This window comes from Staurois parvus, unplaced genomic scaffold (genome assembly GCF_062004578.1).
Source record: "Staurois parvus isolate SC_StPar_1 unplaced genomic scaffold, SC_StPar_1.0 ptg000011l, whole genome shotgun sequence".
NCBI classification, from domain to species: domain Eukaryota; kingdom Metazoa; phylum Chordata; class Amphibia; order Anura; family Ranidae; genus Staurois; species Staurois parvus.
In genome coordinates this window covers 35,556,506-35,576,247 of record NW_028317807.1, presented here as the reverse complement: position 1 = coordinate 35,576,247, position 19,742 = coordinate 35,556,506, and the positions used below count along the sequence as shown (strand labels likewise).

At 41.4% G+C, this 19,742-nt stretch overlaps 1 protein-coding gene across 1 annotated transcript in view; it reads right to left on the bottom strand.

Annotated features, from left to right (window-relative positions):
* The window catches only part of RAMP1 (receptor activity modifying protein 1), a 138,411-nt gene that overhangs the window by 6,397 nt on the left and 112,272 nt on the right, over nucleotides 1-19,742 (bottom strand). The gene's annotated exons all lie outside the window — the stretch shown is intronic.

Genomic DNA, 19,742 nt, shown 5'->3' with positions numbered 1-19,742 from the left:
ATTCAAATTGCACTGCAAAGATTAGTATGCATGCGGTTTCCCTACTGCTCCTGCATGAACAGAGGCTTGTCATAGCCCGAGCAGTGCAAGAAACCTCCCCGCAGGCATCCCACTTTGAGCAGAAAGTGGGCATGTGGGGACGTATACTACGGTGGCAGATGTTCCATATTTTCAGCGGTAGGAGAGGAGAGGAAGCAGTGGGGATTCGAAATCCCGGACGCATTCTCTCTTCTCCTTGCAGGGATAACAGTTTGAGATAAAGAGCTTTGGATTGGTCAGCACCATCACATGGAAACCTTCCTGCACTGCTCCTGTGTGAACTCAGACTATGACAGCCTGGGTTCACTCAGGAGCAGTTGGGAAACCGCATGCAATTTGTACAGGAATTGCATTCCCGTTCAAATTGCATCCTATTCTTTGCAGTGCAATTTGCATCCATAAAAGAAGGGTATTGGTGCATCCCCAGTATTTAATCACCACTGAGCTTTTAATATTTTGCTAAGCAAACAAAAAAAAGACTAACAATTATGGGGGAAAAAATTTTTTTTCTTTAGTTCTGTTATAAAATTTAGCAAGTAAGTAATATTTCTTCTTTACTGATGTGGGCTGATGAGGTTGCACTGATGGGCACTGATAGTCTGCACTGATGGGCACTGACAAGGCTGTACTGATGAGGAGGCACTGATGGGAGGTGCACTGATAGGTGGCACTGATAAGCTGCACTGATGGGTTCTGATGGAGCTGCACTGAAAATCAGGGCACTGATTATCAGTGTAAACAAAGTACTTACAGCATTGCTGGGTATCGGCCGGCTTTTCCTCACACAGACATAGCGTGCTTATCTGTTTACATGTGATTATCTGTGACTGAACATAGCTGATCCAGGGGCGGACTGACCATCTGAGAACTCGGGCACTGGCCGAGAGCCCGGGGTCAGTAGGGGGCCCCATGAGATGCCCTTGGTACCTTTTCATAGGCTTTTTTTGAGTGTGGGCGAGGACACAGGGGCCCCATGATCCCCTATTGCCCGGGGGCCCCATGAGTTGTCAGTCCACCAGTGAGCTGATCACATGGTAAAGGGCCACTCTGATTGGCTCTTTACCACTCTCTGTGATCAGCTGTGTCCAAAGGATACATGGGTCACAGAGCTCGTGCAGGGAGCGGAGTTCTGGGAGGAGGTCTATGGACACCCTCCCAGAGCAAGAGAGCCATGCTGTCTTTTAGCTATAACGTCGTACTAAAGTGGTTAAAGAATGCTCTGAAAAACTGGTGTCATGAGTGCACCTTATATTAAAAACATTTTAATATATAATAATATTTAAAGTAAATATTTTAGAAAAATTAAATACTTATTTTAAAAAAATCCTGTTAATATAGAGAAAAAAATAATAACATTTACCAAAAACCATTATAATATTCCATGTTTGTTTAGTGTATAGTACAACATGCTGCTACAATTTAAGCGGTCAGTCAACATAAGTCTGATTTTTGAGCCATAGGCTCAGTGAAAAACTGTCTCAAACAGCATGCATTTTTAACACAGGAAAATGTTTAAATAACATTTTTAAATAATAAAGTTACTTTTTCACTATATACCTTATTTTAGACCCAGTAATGTTATCACTGTTCTGTGTGCAAAGCAGGCAGATCATGGCTAGTGGTAGACACCGGCAGGCTTCCTGAAAACATTACAGCACCCTGCCTCAGTACTCCTCTCAAGAGCCATCAGTCCTGGGGGGCTGACTCTTGGGAGGAGTTAAACAAATACAAAATTCAAGGGTGGATGTTAGTCTGCAGGGGTTGCCACTCATGGGCAGGCTGTATTTTCATGCAGATCCCCCTAGGTATAGCCCATATGTGACAAAGGGGTTTATTTACTAAACCTGGTTGACTCAGAATCTTGTCCACTTCTGCATAAAAACCAATCAGCTTCCAGGTTTTATTGCTGAAGCTTAACTGAACATGCTGAGGTTAGAAGCTGATTGGCTACCATGCACAGGTGCCCAAGATTCTGAGTCAACCAGGTTTAGTAAATAAACCCCAAAGTGTCTTCATGATTGAAAGAACTGAATCCAACGAATGAAATGGGTGGGCCATGGACAATAAGGCTGGGGAGGATGATGCCGCACGTTCTCTAGCCAGGAAATAAAGCTGGCTCTGCCTGACTTGCTGCAGGTTCTAATGCACACTGAGAATCTCACAGTGTGTAGGTTGAAAATCGACCGGAAAAAAAATTGGCCGATTTTCGCACCGTTAATGGGTTAATTGGTCAGCCGTTTTTCTGGATTTTGGCACTTTTTTTTATCGGTAAAGTTGGAAAAAAATTGGCCAATTTTGCTGATCGGCCAATTTTCGCGGCAATGATGGGCAAATAGGCCAATTATTTTACCGATAAAAAATCTGAGAAGAAGAAGGAGGAAGGGGAGGAGGAAGAGGAGGAGGAGGAAGAGGAAGAGGAAGAAGAAGAAGAATTCCAGTCCGCTATTATATTTGGCATTAAAAAGTATTGCGGTTGCAACATTGTATCTGAGAATAATAATAGTGTATAGTAAGCGCTCATCTACAATGGAAAGCAGCTGAACATTATAGGAAAACACATAAAAGTCCCAAGATACATAAATAAAAGAAATGCAGCGCTCATAAAAAGTGAGTGAATAATATTAAACACAGTCCGTTGAAAACAGTGCTCCTTGTTTCCCAGTGCAAATGGTAGAATTTCACACTAACCAGAACGCGCATAGGTAATGCGCATGTGTATATATATATCCTGAAGATCCTCTCTCCACTTAGGTCTGGTCAGGTATATAGCTGGGAAAGATGGAGATCCTACGACCTCATGTGGTGAGAAATAATCCGGCAGGTCAGAGCAGTAACGATCTATGGACACCGAGTGGGAGATAGGGGAGAAGAGACCATTACAGTGCCGCTCAATGCGGTTTTGATTTTCGTACGCTTGTTTCCTCCACAAGCGGACAAAAATCAAAACCGCATTGAGCGGCACTATAATGGTCTCTTCTCCCCTATCTCCCACTCGGTGTCCATAGATCGTTACTGCTCTGACCTGCCGGATTATTTCTCACCACATGAGGGCGTAGGATCTCCATCTTTCCCAGCTATATACCTGACCAGACCTAAGTGGAGAGAGGATCTTCAGGATATATATATACACATGCGCATTACCTATGCGCGTTCTGGTTAGTGTGAAATTCTACCATTTGCACTGGGAAACAAGGAGCACTGTTTTCACCGGACTGTGTTTAATATTATTCACTCACTTTTTATGAGCGCTGCATTTCTTTTATTTATGCAACAATGTATCTATTTGTATCCGAATAAAAACATCTGTATCCAAAATGGATACAAATAGATACATTGTTGCATCCGCTATACTTTTTAATGCCAAATATAATAGCGGAGCTCTCTGCAGGGACAGAAGTAATTAAATGCCGGCCGTAGATGGGACAAAAATCGTCCAATTTATTTTACCGCTGGTGGTAACGTCGGCCTATTGAACGACCGATTTTTCATTTTTTTTTTTTAAAAGTCCCGTTTTTGACCCATCTATGGCCTACATAAAGCCATTTCAGAGCAGGAGAGGAGCCTGTACAATTCTGCAAGACTGATAGTAAGGTCAGAGTTCAGCAATTTTTTGTTTCATCCTTTTAAGATTAAATTTGGATTTGGTGGATGATACAGACAAATGCAACGGATAATAAGAAGATAATTTAAATATGTGTTTGTCAAATAGTGATGGGCCAAGAATGATATATAAATCTATTACTGTAAAAAAATGCATGGAAGGAAGAAATCTTGTCCATGGGTCGCAAACAGTGGCACATCAAGCCACAGAAGTTCACATGCAGAAGGATTGCAACCAGACCTATTTATAGGCTAGAAGCAAGCAAAGGGCACCTCCAGCACCATGTCCCTATGAACTTACACATTATTTACTTTGTCAGCAGTTCCTTACTTGGCCTTGGACTTCCTACAATCCACAGGCAACATGCAATTTCCTACTGGCAATAATAGCAGATAATATACCTGTTAGTAAATGAATAAAGTGTCCATATGTGATAAAATTACAGTAAATTCTAAATGATGAATGTAATGTACAATAACATGCCCTCATTACTAATAGGTACTTCTCTAACAGTAATACCTAGTAGGAGATCCATTATTAGAAAGCTGGCACTAAGTTTACTAATGCGTATCTATGCTACCTAATACGCCTGGTGCTGGTATTTGTTCTTTAATATATCGATTTTTCCTGCCGCTATAAATGCTGTCATCTCCAACTATTTAATATTAATATGAAACTGACTAATAAAAATGACCATTAAATGGGCTCTGAGCAGCAGGTTATCTGACAATTCCCATTGTGACAATTCATGCACCTTACCATGGCTCTGTAATGTATGTATTTTAATGTGACTGAATCTAGTGTAAAAAAAATGATTGTGCTTGAAAGAAATACATTAAAAAAATAATTACACCATGTGGCTAAGTAGAACTAAATATAAAACAAATCTCTTATCATGTAGGACACCTTTGCAAAGCACCAGAGGTCCATACAAATGGGCATACAAATGGGTTTGTAATAATTTTGTTTTGGACTGGGTTGGTGTTCTTTCCATAAGCTATAACACATGGCACTGCTACAAATTCCTGAAGGTAGCTGATATAAGAAAATGTTCTCCTGATCCAGTCTGTTACATTCAGACTGCAGAACTTTACAGAACGTTCCCTGAGCTAGGTGGTATTACAGAGAACACCAAGGAAATTGCTTTTTGCTGCCCCCTCCCCTTATAAAATGATGGTATTTCAGGAACAACTGAGTGAAGGAGGTGAAGACGTACTATGAGTGACTGCACATCTCTAATCCAAATAGTTCAAAACCACTATATTGATCCAGCAGAAATGCAGACATGTCACACAGCTCTCTCTGAAACATTTTGCTGCAGGAGGGGGGCCAAATGCATCAGAGGGAGGTGTTGGTGGAGTGCCCCTTTTTCTGCTGGATTAATAAAGCTGTTTTTAGTTATTTGGGTTAGTTTGAGGCTTTATTTTTGTACTAGTGGAAGTCGCCTGGGGAGATACTGATGGATCCTGGCGGCAGATGGCACCTGCGACTGAGATGGATATAGCACAGGACCTGTGAGCAGTGCTGTGGGCTTGTGAACTTATGGACTATTGGAAATTCAGCTCTTCAGCTTAGGAATTATCAAGTAAATCCTAAACCAATTAACTTCTATGTCAAATTCATCTTGTGTTGTCCCATTAATGCTACTGACATGAAATACCTTGTGCAATAGCAAAGAGTTGGTATTATTATGCCTAGTCAATGCCCTGGATCTGTGAAGAAATGAGAGAGGACCTGAAAAGATATGCTATCATGAAAGGACACACAAAATGCTCACCAACATACTAACCATTAGAATGAAGAATCATGGTTGGTAGCAATGTTGCATAATATTTTACATATGAGTATGTCACCGATATCAATTATACAAAATATAGGAAATCACAAATAATACAGCATGTAGTGCTTACAACTATTTATGATCTTCTTCAATAAAAACACAACATGCATCTATGAAGTGGCTGAGATATGCCAGCTAAGAAGATAGTGTACAACCCTTATCTAGGTTGGCCTTGAACTTGACTGTGATGAAGGCATTTCTACGTTCATGGAAACATGCTGGGGACATGTTTCCATGCACGTAGAAATGCCTTCATCACAGTCACTTCTGATACCGATACTCTTTGTGCACCTGTGACATTTCATGTGATTCTAACCTATCCTTCAACACGCTTCATGTAAGTGCATTATGTTTTAATGGAAGTGGATAATAAATGGCTTCAAACAATATGTCAATGTGCTCTGTTTGTGGCTTTGTTTCATAACACATAATGTTTGTCTTTGGGCGTATGACAGAGGATAGACTTCAGAAATGTGTTTGGATGGTACAAGGAGACCCAAGTTTCCCCTGTGATGTGAATGTGCGTCCATGTAAAGGATAGAAGGAAGAGAATAATAGTGATCTCAAGTGACGCAGATGGTACACTGGTCCTGAAATTGCACATTTTCCAGGCTATAGCCTACTCTGCTACAGTGATGGTTAGAGCCGATCTACACTTGGAGGCTACCAGGGCTAGTAGAAATTCTATGTTATACCTTTATATGGGCAGTTATTCTCCTCACAATGCCAGCAAAGCTCTCCACAGCCCTCTCTTCAAGGAAAGAATTGACACACCCATCTCGCATCCCCTAATGCAGTTCTCCATTCTTGATTGACCTGTCACCAGACCATGTGAAAGGCAGAGAGGGCATGCCTATGCAAATACCAGCTAACACGAAGTCAAATTTGCATGAGAACTCTGGCAGTTATGCTGTCACTGTAAATGTATTATCTGGCATTTAATTGTTCTTGCTATCCCTAGCAGCCCAAGCTAACATTGTTTTGTATGCTGTTTGAGACTGTCATCCCTAATGATCTCACCTCTTATCACTGTGTTGCCACGGTAACAATCAAATATGAATTCACACAAGAGGTGATCCTTCCAAAATATTCTAAAACAGGCTTTCAAAATTTCTTAATTGTAGAAACTCATTGTAACCTGTCACTCTTCTGATGTTCTGTTCTTTCACAGCATTGTTTCTGAATCCTGGCCATCTTCAACAGTGCCTGCTGCTTGGACCGAATGGCTTCTGAATTCTATATTCACTGCTCTACCCAGATTACAGTTAACTTTACAAGAACTATCCACAAAACTATTTTTAACCTGCTGTGTTCCAGGTAAATGTACTTGTACATGCAGAATTTCAGTTATTTATTTTCAAGCAAGATGACCTTCAAAAAGTTTTTCTTTCACCCACCATGTGCTTTGAAAGCAAATGAGAAAGTCTGTTGTCACGGAGACTGTAAAAAGCTCAGACACTGCCGTGTGACAGGACTGAAGAACCAAACCGACTGAGCACAAAGATCCATGTCTGTGTGTCTAGGATGTCATACATGAGCAGAGACTGCTACTTGAAAACATTCTCCAGCTTTTGGTGGACCACATGGCAAAATGGATGGAAGACGGATAACAAAGACACTAAGGTCATGCAAAAAGCCAAGTGCTGGCAATGACGTTGCTCACAACAATAATGACTTACACATACAGATGGGCTTATGCTAGAACCTGATTTTCATCTGGGGAATTGAACTGACTGTAGATCCATATTGCTTGGCTGAAGGAGACTTTGTTTGCCTAATTCACAGTTTGATTACCAACAGGTAAGGTCCATAACCATATCACCAAACTTTGTGAGATGTCAAAGAGAGCAAACTTTAAGTAATATGTAGGCACAAAAAATTCACACGCCGCCACATGCCCACCTGGACATTTTATAAAATACATACCCTAAAATGATTGGCTGTACCCAAAAGGGATTTTCTCTTAACCTCTTCTTTTCCTTTACACTGGCTTTTCAGAATAAATGCACTAATTAAAGGCTGGATGAAAAGGTAAGTGTAGTAAAGAACTTTTGTTTGTTAAAGTGTTACTAAACCCAGGACCCTGCATTCACTATATCTGGTCTCCCACAGTACACAGAACATGGACATGCAATTATTTTAGTAAACATAAACTGCTAAATACCTTTTCTCATCAGCAGTTAGAGCAGTCTTGTGACTTCTATCAGAGTCCAGCAGAGCACTAGCTAAAGCTTGTAGGAGGAGCTTTCTTTCTGCTCTAGGAGGATGGAAATCCCTTGACCTCTGTCTGGACAGTGCTGATCATATGCACTCTCCCAAGAAAAAAAAAAACCTCTCTAGCAATACACACCAAACTGAGCATGTGCATGTTTATGGATCAGTCTAGAGATAAGAGGTGGTCGCTTGAAAAAGGGGAGGAGCAGAGAAGACAGGATCAAACAGCCTTTTAACACAATGCAGATGATTAACCCCTTAGATTCCACAGTGAGTATACCAAGCTTTAATGCATATACAGACTGATTTTACTGTTGTGGGTTTAGTAACACTTTAAATAGTACATATTTTTATCAGACGCTCCACAGTACTACCAAACCAAGGACAACATAGCATGAAAGAGGGTCAGAAAGTTTTGCTTACAAAAGAGAGTACTTTGAAACGGAAGACAGGAGCTTTGTTTAACTGTCCAGTCTGCCAGTTTATCATGGCGTATGTGTGGGTATTTAAATTAATGCTGCAAATGTATCCTATATAGCAGAGGTGATGATCAGTCTTGGGTGTCAAATGCGCTGAGTCCACCACATTCTTTTTTTTAATTGTATTTATCACAATAGCTACAATGTACTTGATCATATTGATGTACTCTAAGCTGTAGCTATAATACACCTGAAAATGAGACCTGAAAATGATTTCCTTCACAAAATGTTTATTGGTGTTAAAACAAGGGAAAGTCCATACAGAAGAAAAATATGTAGGATAGGACAGACGTAGCAAACATTATGCCAGTAATATACATGGTGTATGTTAAAGGTCAAGAAGATCTGAAAAAAAGGAGCAGAAAAATACATAGCCCAGGTTTGGGGATTCCTCAAAACTCTAGAACCAGTTGCAACTTAGGTGTCCTTTTATCATGCAGGGATAAATGACCGCTGCTCAGTTCTCTGGCATTCTCAGAGGAGAGAGTTCTTCTCTGAATGCCTTTTTATGAAGCGATGTAGATCGCTTCTCCGAATGAGGAGAGAAGCGATCTACAAACGCTTTGAACGCCAGAAAATGGTTGCTTTTACTGCAATCTCGCGAGATTACAATAAGAGATCAGTCAAACACCGTTTACTAAGCAGAGGTAAATTACTGCTGCTTTGTTTGTGGTTCCCCCGATTCTCCAGCTCTGGGCTGGAGAATCTGGAGGTAGAACACAGATTGCCAGTGAAGGGCTGACATCACTCCTTCATATACTGGCAGTCTGTGTGCTGAGATGATCAGTGGAGAGCATGTTCTCTACTGATCATCTCTGTTTCCTAAACCACTAATGATCTGAGATCAGCATTGATCCTTAGGACCGCCGTTGATCTCTGTTTTACAAAAGGACACCTTAAATATTCATGCTTTGCTCCTTGGCTGGAATCTTATATAAACTTTCCAGACTTAAAAATTATTTATAGGAGTCAAGATTCAATTGTCATACCTGTCGTTTGGTTTTAACAGATGATTTTGCAATGAATGGACTTTAACAAACATAAAACACATACACTGTTAGAGATTCATACATTTGAAAAATTTTCCATCTTGCCATTTTGAATTTTTTTGTCACTGTGATAGAAAACAAATATTGATTTGACCCACTAATGATCAGAAAACGAATGAACATTCTTATAACATTCTTCCAATGAAAAACGTCAAACAAAATTGTTTAAGTGTTTGCTCAGCTTAAGTACAAGAAGGAAAAGAAGAAAACCAAGAAAGAAAATAGGTGTTATCTTAATTCTCCCTCTCTACTGGCACATTCCCCTCCCCCCTAAAGCATGCGCACATCACCCCCATACTCAAAAAACCCTCCCTGGACCCCACGACCTGAACAACCTTAGACCCATCTCCCTGCTGCCATTTACTTCCAAGCTCCTTGAGCGCTTAGTCTACAATCGCCTAAGCGCCCACCTCACTGACAACAACCTCCTCGATCCACTACAGTATTTCTTCCAGCCCCTACACTCCACCGAAACCGCCCTACTCAAAATCACTAATGACCTGCTAACCGCCAAAGCTAATGGCCACTACTCAGTCCTCTTACTCCTCGACCTTTCCGCGGCCTTCGACACAGTCGACCACCCCCTCCTCCTTAACAAACTACACTCCCTCGGCATCAGAGACTCCGCTCTCTCCTGGCTCTCCTCCTATCTATCCCAACACTCCTTCAGCGTTACCTATAACGCTACCACCTCCCCCTCTCTCCCCCTCTCTGTTGGGGTCCCCCAAGGATCGATCCTCGGGCCCCTTCTCTTCTCCATCTACACCTCCTCCCTCGGCAAACTGATACAATCCCACGGCTTCAACTATCACCTCTACGCCGATGACACGCAAATTTAACTCTCCACCCCTCACCTCACCCCTTCAGTCTCCGTCCGTATCACCCACCTACTGAACGACATATCAGACTGGATGTCGCTCCATTTCCTCAAGTTGAACCTTTCCAAAACCGAGCTCCTGATTTTCCCCCCAGCCCGTGCCCCCCCCCCCCTCTCCATCATGACCAACAACGCCACCATCAGTCCCACCCTGCAAGCCAAAGTTCTAGGTGTCACTCTAGACTCAAACCTGTCCTTCCAACCCCATGTCCAATCGTTGGCAAACTCATGCAGGCTCCACCTCCGCAACATCTCCAAAATACGTTAGTCCCTAACCCACTAAACAACTCGTTCACTCCCTTATTATCTCACGTCTGGACTACTGCAACTCCCTTCTCACCGGCCTACCTCATCACAGACTATCCCCACTTCAGTCTATCCTGAACTCAGTGGCCAGACTCATCCACCTTACCAACCGCTCCTCTTCTGCCACCCCCCTCTGCCAATCCCTTCACTGGCTCCCGATTGCCCAACGCATTAAATTCAAACTACTAACACAGACATACAAAGCCATTCATAATGCTGCCCCAAACTACCTCACCGACCTGATACCCAAATACCACCCAACCCGTAATCTTCGCTCCTCACAAGACCTCCTACTTTCTAGCTCCCTGGTCTCCACCTCCCATGCCCGACTGCAGGACTTCTCCAGGCCTTCCCCCATCCTCTGGAACTCACTACCCCAATCCATCAGACTGTCACCTACCCTCCTCACCTTTAGGCGCACCCTGAAAACTCATCTCTTCAGGGAAGCCTACCCCACCCTCACCTAACAGCCGATCTCCTCCACTCCTCCTACCACTCCATCCCCCACACCTATCTCCTCCTGTACCACTATCCCCTCCCTCCTAGATTGTAAGCTCTAAAGAGCAGGGCCCTTGAATCCCTCGTGTTTTGTTACTGTATTGTCTCATGTTCTGTCCCCCACTATAATGTACAGCGCTGAGCAAACCTTTTAGCGCTATATAAATACTGTATAATAATAATGATAATAATTTGGATGCAAAAGTGGAAATACATTTCAGTCTAGGTTCACACTAGTACTGCTGCTGCATGATTAAAAGAGGTATAGACTCCAGAGAGTACCCCCTGTACAAATAATTAGTAAGACCTCATCTGGAATATAAAGTTCAGTTTAGGGCACCAATTCACAAAAAGAACATTGGGGAACTGGAGAAAGTACAGAGAAGGGCAACCAAACTGATAAGAGGCATGGAGGAGCTCAGCTATGAGGAAAGATTAGAGGAACTGAATTTATTCTCTCTTGAGAAGAGGAGATTAAGGGGGGATATGATCAACATGTATAAATACATCAGTGGTTCATATAGTGAACTTGGTGTAGAGTTATTCACCCTGAGGTCATCACAGAGGACAAGGGGGCATCTGGAGGAAAAGAAATGTAATCTCCAAACATGGAAAGGTTTATTCACAGTGAGAGCTGTGAAAATGTGGAATAGACTCCCTCAAGAGTTGGTTCTGGCCAGCTCAGTGGATTGCTTTAAAAAAGTCCTGGATTATTTCTTAGATACACATAATATAACTGGATACTAACATTTATAGGTAAAGTTGATCCAGGGAATATCTGATTGCCTCTCGGGGGATCAGGAAATAATTTTTTCCCTGCAGGAGCAAATTGGCTCATGCTTTTCTGGGGTTTTTTTGCCTTCCTCTGGATCAACTGTGGGTATAGGATTATAACTTTTTTTTTTTAATGGTTGAACTGGATGGACTTTTATCTTTCTTCAGCCAGACTAACTACGTAACTATCATGAATTTTTCATTGCATTTTTGTAGTGCCACTATGTGCATTTATGATGGCTTTTTCATGTTGTGTTTGTATTAGTAGGAGAAGGAGACTGGATTTTATACTCAAAACACTGTCACAAACACACTAAAAAAGCATGTACTGCAATTTACATGTGCTCCCATTGAAGTCTATGTGGCAGAAAAAGCACTGCAACTGCACCAAAGAAATGCCTGTGCCTTTTAAAAAATGCTCTGCGGCTGCACTGCATTGATGTGAACAGGCAACATAGAGAATGTAATTTCCATTGCCATGCAGTGCAGCGTGACGGCACGTGAGGTAGAAAACACATTAGTGTGAATAAGGGCTTAAGGTCACGCTAAGAAGTTGTGAGTGATGCAACAAAACATTGGGAGGCACAGGAGGACACCCAAGATTGGCAGAATTTATTATGGGAATCATTAGAAATGCAGCTAATATCTCATTCACCATGGTGTTCCTGATTCTATTTTATTTACATTATTTTCATGATGTTTTCCAAGACCTCATTATTGTGTTTAGGTAGCTTTAAAAATACATGTATTCAGGATTTGTTGATGCTTATGTATGTTTTACAAATGTTTGGGTAGTTAGGATTCTTATTGATTTACAAGAAAGCACAGTAATAAAGTGTACACGTGGATCCAAAGTACAGCTGAATCATAAAAATCACAAGAGAGTAGAGGAAGGATAATTTAAAGCAGCCCATAGATAAGTCTGTTTTTTTTCCATTCAACCAGTGGGATGAATGAAAAAACTGTTTCAATTTCCCCATTCACACACTGGATGTGAATGGGGGAATCCCCCACTGAGCTATTGTATTCTGATAGTGGGTAGACTTCCCTGTTATCAGAATACACAGATCAGTATTGCAGGGTTTAGCCCGCAGCATTGCTTGAGCAGGGGAAAATCTGACAGAGCATTGGTACAGAAGATTGGTAGATCAATTTAAATACAACCTCCCTGCCCATACATGGATTGAAATTTGTCCAGTCCCTGCTGAACCAGCCGAATCTTGATCCGTATGGCTGGCTTAAGTCAATGGCCCAAAAACAAGCAAGCGAATTGGAACATCAGAACTCCTCCTTTACATGGTCTCCAAGTCCGTGTCCAAAAAAGTAAAAAAGCCTGATCAGCATGACAGCCAAGAAAATTAGCATTTTCAGCAGATAGGTCAGCAATGGCAGCTTGCATTTTTTTACTACAGGTTTCTATTAATGCGGCCATGAATATAGTTTCCTATTTAGATAACTCCTATTAATGACTGTGGATTAGCCTCCGGTTTCAGAAAGCATGAGAAAATAAATATCTCAGACAACACATGCATTTTTACTTTTGACGGTTTAAAATAGAAAGCACAAGTGGCTGATAAGCATTACTCTATCTGCTTTACCTATTAAGATGTTTAATTGCTTAGCAAAGAAAGAGCAGATAATGGCTTATCACCAGCCAGTACAGACAGTACCAGGAACAATTATTACGTCAAAAATCTGCTACATGCAGATTGTGGGTCAGAAGGTGAACTAGCAATTCCAGCATACTAAGGGACTATGGACAGTGATTAATTGGTAAAGAAGAGAGGTTTGTTAGAACTGCAGGTTCGTTCCCCCAAAGTAAAATATTATTACATCTGATAAACCATGTCATTGCATTGCTGTGAAACCCATCATACAATCTCAGGGAACAGAGCATGATGGTAACAAACACAACATGTTTACAAAATGTAATTCCAATAACTGTTTCCATTTTAAATGCTGGTATTCAGTAAATATTTATTGCAAATCTCTGTGTATTCTTTCACGGAACACCAGAATTCAAGCAAACATGCAGAAACGAGCCTTCTATGGTGCTTTTGATTTAAAGAAGGAAAATATATCAACATTTTGCAACCGAAATGAAAAAAGGAGTCTTTTAGTTAATCCTACTTGAAAGGCAATTTGAAGTCATGGGTCTGATCTGTAAAAAAAAAAAAAAAGAAAACAGAAAACATCCAGGCTTCCAAAAGTGACCAATCAGCAGCCTTCTAATAATTATCATGCCTGCCTTTGCCAAGCATGCAAAGGTTTAAGATTTCCGAATAACTGTGATGTGCACTAAGCAAAAATCAATAGTAGCCTGCAATATTTCACCATTAAAGGATAAGTTCACTTTTTGACAAAAAAATAATAAAAGCACATTTTTTAGCAGGTAAATGCATTTTTGTTGCAGGAGCCTTTAAAGTAGGGGTGTCAAACTGGTGGCCCTCCAGCTGTTGCGAAACTACCCATCATGCCTCTACCTTTGGAAGTCATGCTTCTGACTGTGTCACTCTTGCATTGCCTCATGGGACTTGTAGTTTCGCAACAGCTGGAGAGCTGCCAGTTTGACACTCATGCTGTACAGCATTGCATCAAATGCAGCGATCAGCAAAACGCTGGTGACATGCAGATCTCCTGCAGACTTGCCAATATACTGTATATGCCTGCCTGTACATCCTGTAGGAGCAAGCCAATACACTCTGACAAGAAGACTCAATGAACGACCACAGCGCCATAGTAGTTCATTGAGAGCTACAAGCTGACATCTGCAAAGGATGTTGGTACTTGTAGTTGATTCAATCACGGAACTCTGTGAATGAATGATGTGGCCATCTGGGCACAGCCTCGCACAGTCACTTTCTTAGGAGCAGGAACATGATACATGTTCCTGAAGGTAAACGTATTCCCTACTAGCTGTCAAAACGGGGGAGCAGGGAGGAGCGGAGGGAGGTCCTTTCATAACATGTTGCATGTTACACCCTGAATACATAACATGTTATGAAAGGTGAACTTATCCTTTAAGAGTTGTCCTATCAATGACAAATAATTACTAGTTAGAGTGTGGGCAAAAGTACTATTTAACGGACAGAGATTTTCCAACATGCGCTATCAAATACTGTTCAATGCTTTTTAATGTAAAGACCTCATTGATCCCTCTGTGATATTATAAGGGTGATTTAGCTTGGTGGTGGTAGCTTTTTCAGTGAGTCCTTGCCAGTCCAAACTGTGATTTAAAGTGGTTCTAAAGTCAAAAAGGTTTTTTTTAACCTGAGTCTTCTATTGATCCAGCGCTGTACCCGGCTGCCGTTCTTCTTCCCCCTCTTCCTCTTCTCACAGGCTACACTGAGAGCACTGGGAGCTATTGGGCCCTTTTGCTGTCAGTTAAATCCTATGAGGAAGGAGCAGGGGGTATGGCTGAGCTGCACTGTGTGTGTGTGTATGGATGCACACAGCCCAGCTAGGGAGCACTCCCTCATGTGTACCCCCAAAATACACGGCATTTTATGAGTGAATATGCAGGAGGAGGAGGAAAGTGGGCCGCCTAGGAACAGCAGAAGAACAGGTATGGACCGGCTCTGTGTAATACCATTGCACAGAGCAGGTAAGTATAACATCTGTTTTATTTTAACAACTGCTTTAAGGCTTGTCATCCCACTTTTATTTACAGTTCAACAAAACAGTTGTCCACGCAGGGGATTCTCACCATCAAAACAGGCATTGAAAAAATACAGAGCCCCCTGGCTCGCTCTTCAAAAGCGCTGCTTAGGCCTTAAAGTAGTTGTAAAGGATGAAAGTTTTTTGCTCTCATGAATTCTATGCATGAAGGTAAAAAAACATCTGTGTGCAGCAGCCCCCCTAATACTTACCTGAGCCCCAGCAATCCAGCAATATGCACGAGAGCCTCGGCTCTCTGGGAATTCCCCCTCCTTATCGGCTGAGACAGCACCAGTGAGCCAATGAGGAGAGAGAGGGGGTAGGGCTGAGTCACTGCTCTGTGTGTGAATGGACACACAGAGCAGTGACTCACGAGTGAGCCTGCTTGGGTGCCCTTAAGCTCTCCTGCCTATCTTAGCACTTCTAACTCTCCCAGCCCATTTAACTGCAGCACCCTGCAGCCTGAGCCCACTCCCTAGCCTCTTGGTAAGGGCTCACCTGACACCACGGGCTCTCTCACCCATCTGAGACTTCCAGATTTCCTCAGTCTCCTGGACTCGCCTAGCTGTCTCTTGCAGTCTTCCAGGCTGTACTTATTTGTCTTAATTCTTTCAGTCCTATGGACAGTGAACTGCTTCTGCAGCATGGAGTGCTGCCTCTTGAGTGGAGCACATCTGTCACCTAACGAGACCTCACTCACAGCCTACCAGTCTCCTGCAAGACTTGGACACTAGGGTGTAAACTTCTTTCCTCTCAGAGTTCTTTGAAGACTACAAAACCAAAGAAAGTTGAAAAACCACCATTGTCTGTTCTGAATCAATATTCCAGAGCCCTGAAAATGTGTGATTCCTGTGTCAAATCTACTGTACCTCTCAATGGAAGGGGCCTCACACTGTCACACCTCATCTGTTTGTCCTTTGACTTGGCAGAAGAATGAAGTAGGTTCTGGGGAATGAGATTTCAGCAAGGTGTTCACAGTGAGAGATCTACTATAAAGTATACCTGTCACAAGAGAATTATAGAGGCTTCCGTTTTACATCTTCTAGTTTAAATTATAGTTGCCTGCCTGTCATAATGATGATTTGGCTCCACTACTTTCTGAATCACTAAACAAGCAAAGAGATAAGGAACGCCAACACTTTTCTGCCACACAATTTGGGATGTTGGGAGCACTATGACAGCCAGGCAAGTAGCATTTACAGAAAAAAGGGCAGCCAGCTTATTTCTCTTAGCACAGTTTCTTAACTAAATCACTTTTTTTGCAGCCCTAATACACTATAACTAAAGCCCAAATTCAGCTTGGACAAAAAAGGAAAAAAATGTTACTCCTCAGCCTCCAAAAAAAAAAAGCGGCTCTGAACTGCTATACTAACCCTGTCTCTGACAGTGTTCTCCGCAGGCTCACTTGCTTACCAATCCAATGCTGTTTCATGGAGATTTAAGTCCAGCCAGCGTCATTCAGTCCATTTCCTGTGAGCCCAGGAATACCAGGAGAATGTTGCAGAGAGTGGCACAGGGATGGTACTCTTTGCAGCATTAAGGATCTGCCCACCACTCGATAAAAAAAAAAGATAAAAAGGATCTGTTATGTCAACAGTCTGAAGATCTGAAGACACCTTCAAAGGATAAGTATAACATATTTTATGGATGCAGGAGTGCCCTATGGAGGCAAATAAAGAGGAGAATCCTAAACCCAGAGCTGAGTTTTAAATATTAAAGGCAAATCAAAGCACCCTGTAAAATCAAGGTATTTATAATGTGAATTTACACCAGGTGAGGACTAGGCTAAAGTTGGCCAAAAACAGATTTGGCCAAAAGTGGGTGGTCCTGCCAGCTTCACAATCAATCAATGCTCAACAAATAACAAATAAAAATTTGCCTCAATTGCCTCAATCAACATTTGATGAAGGAATTGGGACAAAAACTGTCAGCTGAAAGCACTTTTTGGGTGGTATCATGACAGCTGGCACTTGTGGCTTTTACTATACCCCAATAGGGGGAATTCATCCACTCTTGATAATCTGTTAGATTTCTTTCATTTAGCTGCAGGCTGAATGAAAGAAATCTATAATGTATGCTCAGTTTTACCATTTACCACCTGGCCTATTGTGTAATGACAGCAGAGTGGGAACACTGTTATCCTGGGTGGACACCATATGACATTCTCCAGGTGTGCACAGAGGTGCGATTTGTCACCCAAAGACAGCAATCACAGCAATCAAATGTCAATAGTACACAACAGCTTTCATTCATAGCCATTTATTGTGTGCTCTGTGATCTTTGTGCTTGGTCACAGTGATCACATGGTACAGAAAGAGCCAGCTATCACAACTGTACACAATGGCACATGAATAGATGCCATTAATGATCGCTTATAACAGTGATCATCACTATAATAAGCAAATTATAGTGTAGAAAAAAAAGTAGAGAGAAAAAAAGAAAAAAAAAAGAAAAGGAAATAATGTAAAATAATTTTTTTTTTTGTTTTTACATACTGTCACCAGTCCCTGATCACCGTCACACCAGTCATATGATGATGCTATATTTCTCTGGTGACAGTATGTGAAGAACAAAATTGTGAAAAAAAAAAACAATTTTATTTAATTTCCTGGCATTTAGGGCCTCAATAAATGACCAATTTTCAAATATTCTGTATATACCACAGTTTGTAGACTCTATAACTTTCACACAGACTGAATACAATACACTGGTTTGGGTTATTTTTACAAAAGAAATGTAGCAGAATACATTTTGGCCTATATTTATGCAAAAAATGTATAACAGAAACAAAGAAAAAAATTTTTTTTTCAAAATGTTGGGTATTTTTTCGTTTATATAGCAAAAAAAAAAAACACTGGTGATTAAATACCACCAAAAGAAAGCCCTGTCTCTAATCTAATCATTAATCTAAAAATTTCATTTGGGTACAGTGTTGCATGACTAACTGATGTGTGACAGCGCTGAAAGCTGACAATTGCATATTGAAGTGGTTAAATTCCTGTTTGTAGAGCATTGATTTTGAACAGAAAAACAAAACAATAGGGGATCAGTGATAATAAGTAAATGACAAATAAATGGCGATGATCAGCTACCTGCTCGTACACTACTTAATATACATGCCCTGTTGTTTTACATGAAATACAGAATGCGCCTTGAGTGATTTTTCACGGTCCACTGCTATCACCTGGGTAGTGGAAATTACAGAGAAGAATCAAGGAGTTCGAGTGTATCATTACACCATAAAGCATTTTTCATCTTATTCTGAGTAAACAAAAAGACATCTGGGAGAGGTTGATCTTAATGAATTAATGTCTATGTAAATACAGAACCCATTAAGAAGATGCTGAGGTATGTTTAGACAGAGCCATTAATCCTTCCTACATAAACCACTATGGACTCTAGATATGCACATACACTGACTTTCAGCTATTTTTGTATCTTGACTAGTATCTAGAGATCAGGAATGGAAATCAGCCGGCTGCTTTGCTGAAAGACACTCATTGTCATTGCTAGCCTGGGGTAATCAGTGAAGAACAGCTGGGGGAGATTGGAGATGTCCCAAGCCATGCTGTCATAGGGTAAAAGTGGACTTTTTAACAATACATGTAGATGGACCTGGGTTCATTTGAGATGATAAAAGCCAGCTTGTGCTCAGCTTCACTGACAACATTTCCTAAAGTTCACTGAATGGGTAGTAATGATGCTGATGCTTTCCAAGACAGAGGTCACTGAATGCTATCTTGGCATTATGGTATTGGAGCACCTGAGGGAGACGTGGTTTATCAGCTAGGATCTGAAGAGTCTAAATCACTCATCCTGGGGCTTCAATAACTACCTCTGACCCCCTAATCCTCCTAAGGGAAAGGTTAGAGCCACTACATCAACCAGACAAAAAAGTAGTGCACTGAACTCAACAAAGGGCACAGAACTCTGGTGCGTACTGATAAGAGTGTCTTGTGTATGGCAGACACTAATTATACAGACAGCTGTTACTGACTGCTGCTCATTAGTGAAAGTAATATAATAAAAAAACAAAACTATAACATAGTTCAGCATACTAATCCTTAAATGTGGTGGCTGCATTAGTTTTACTTTTTTTTCCCCTTTATTTTCACCTGGTGATCTGACCAGTAACACACTGACTTAGGGTGGCTCCACTATGTTTGGAAGAGTCACCTTTTGACAGCAGCATTCTCAGAACAGAGTACTGTTAGATGAACTAATAGATTTAGATGGATTTGAGAAAAGTAAATAACAAATTAAGGTAGAACATCTAGCTAACACCTTTTAAGCAGTTACAGCTTGTTTGCACGTGTCTCCCTCTGTGAGCAGTGATCTGCGGTAGTTTGCTTTTCACAAAGCAGTGCACAAATGCCTGACAGTCATTCCGGAGAGTTATTCAAGAGGT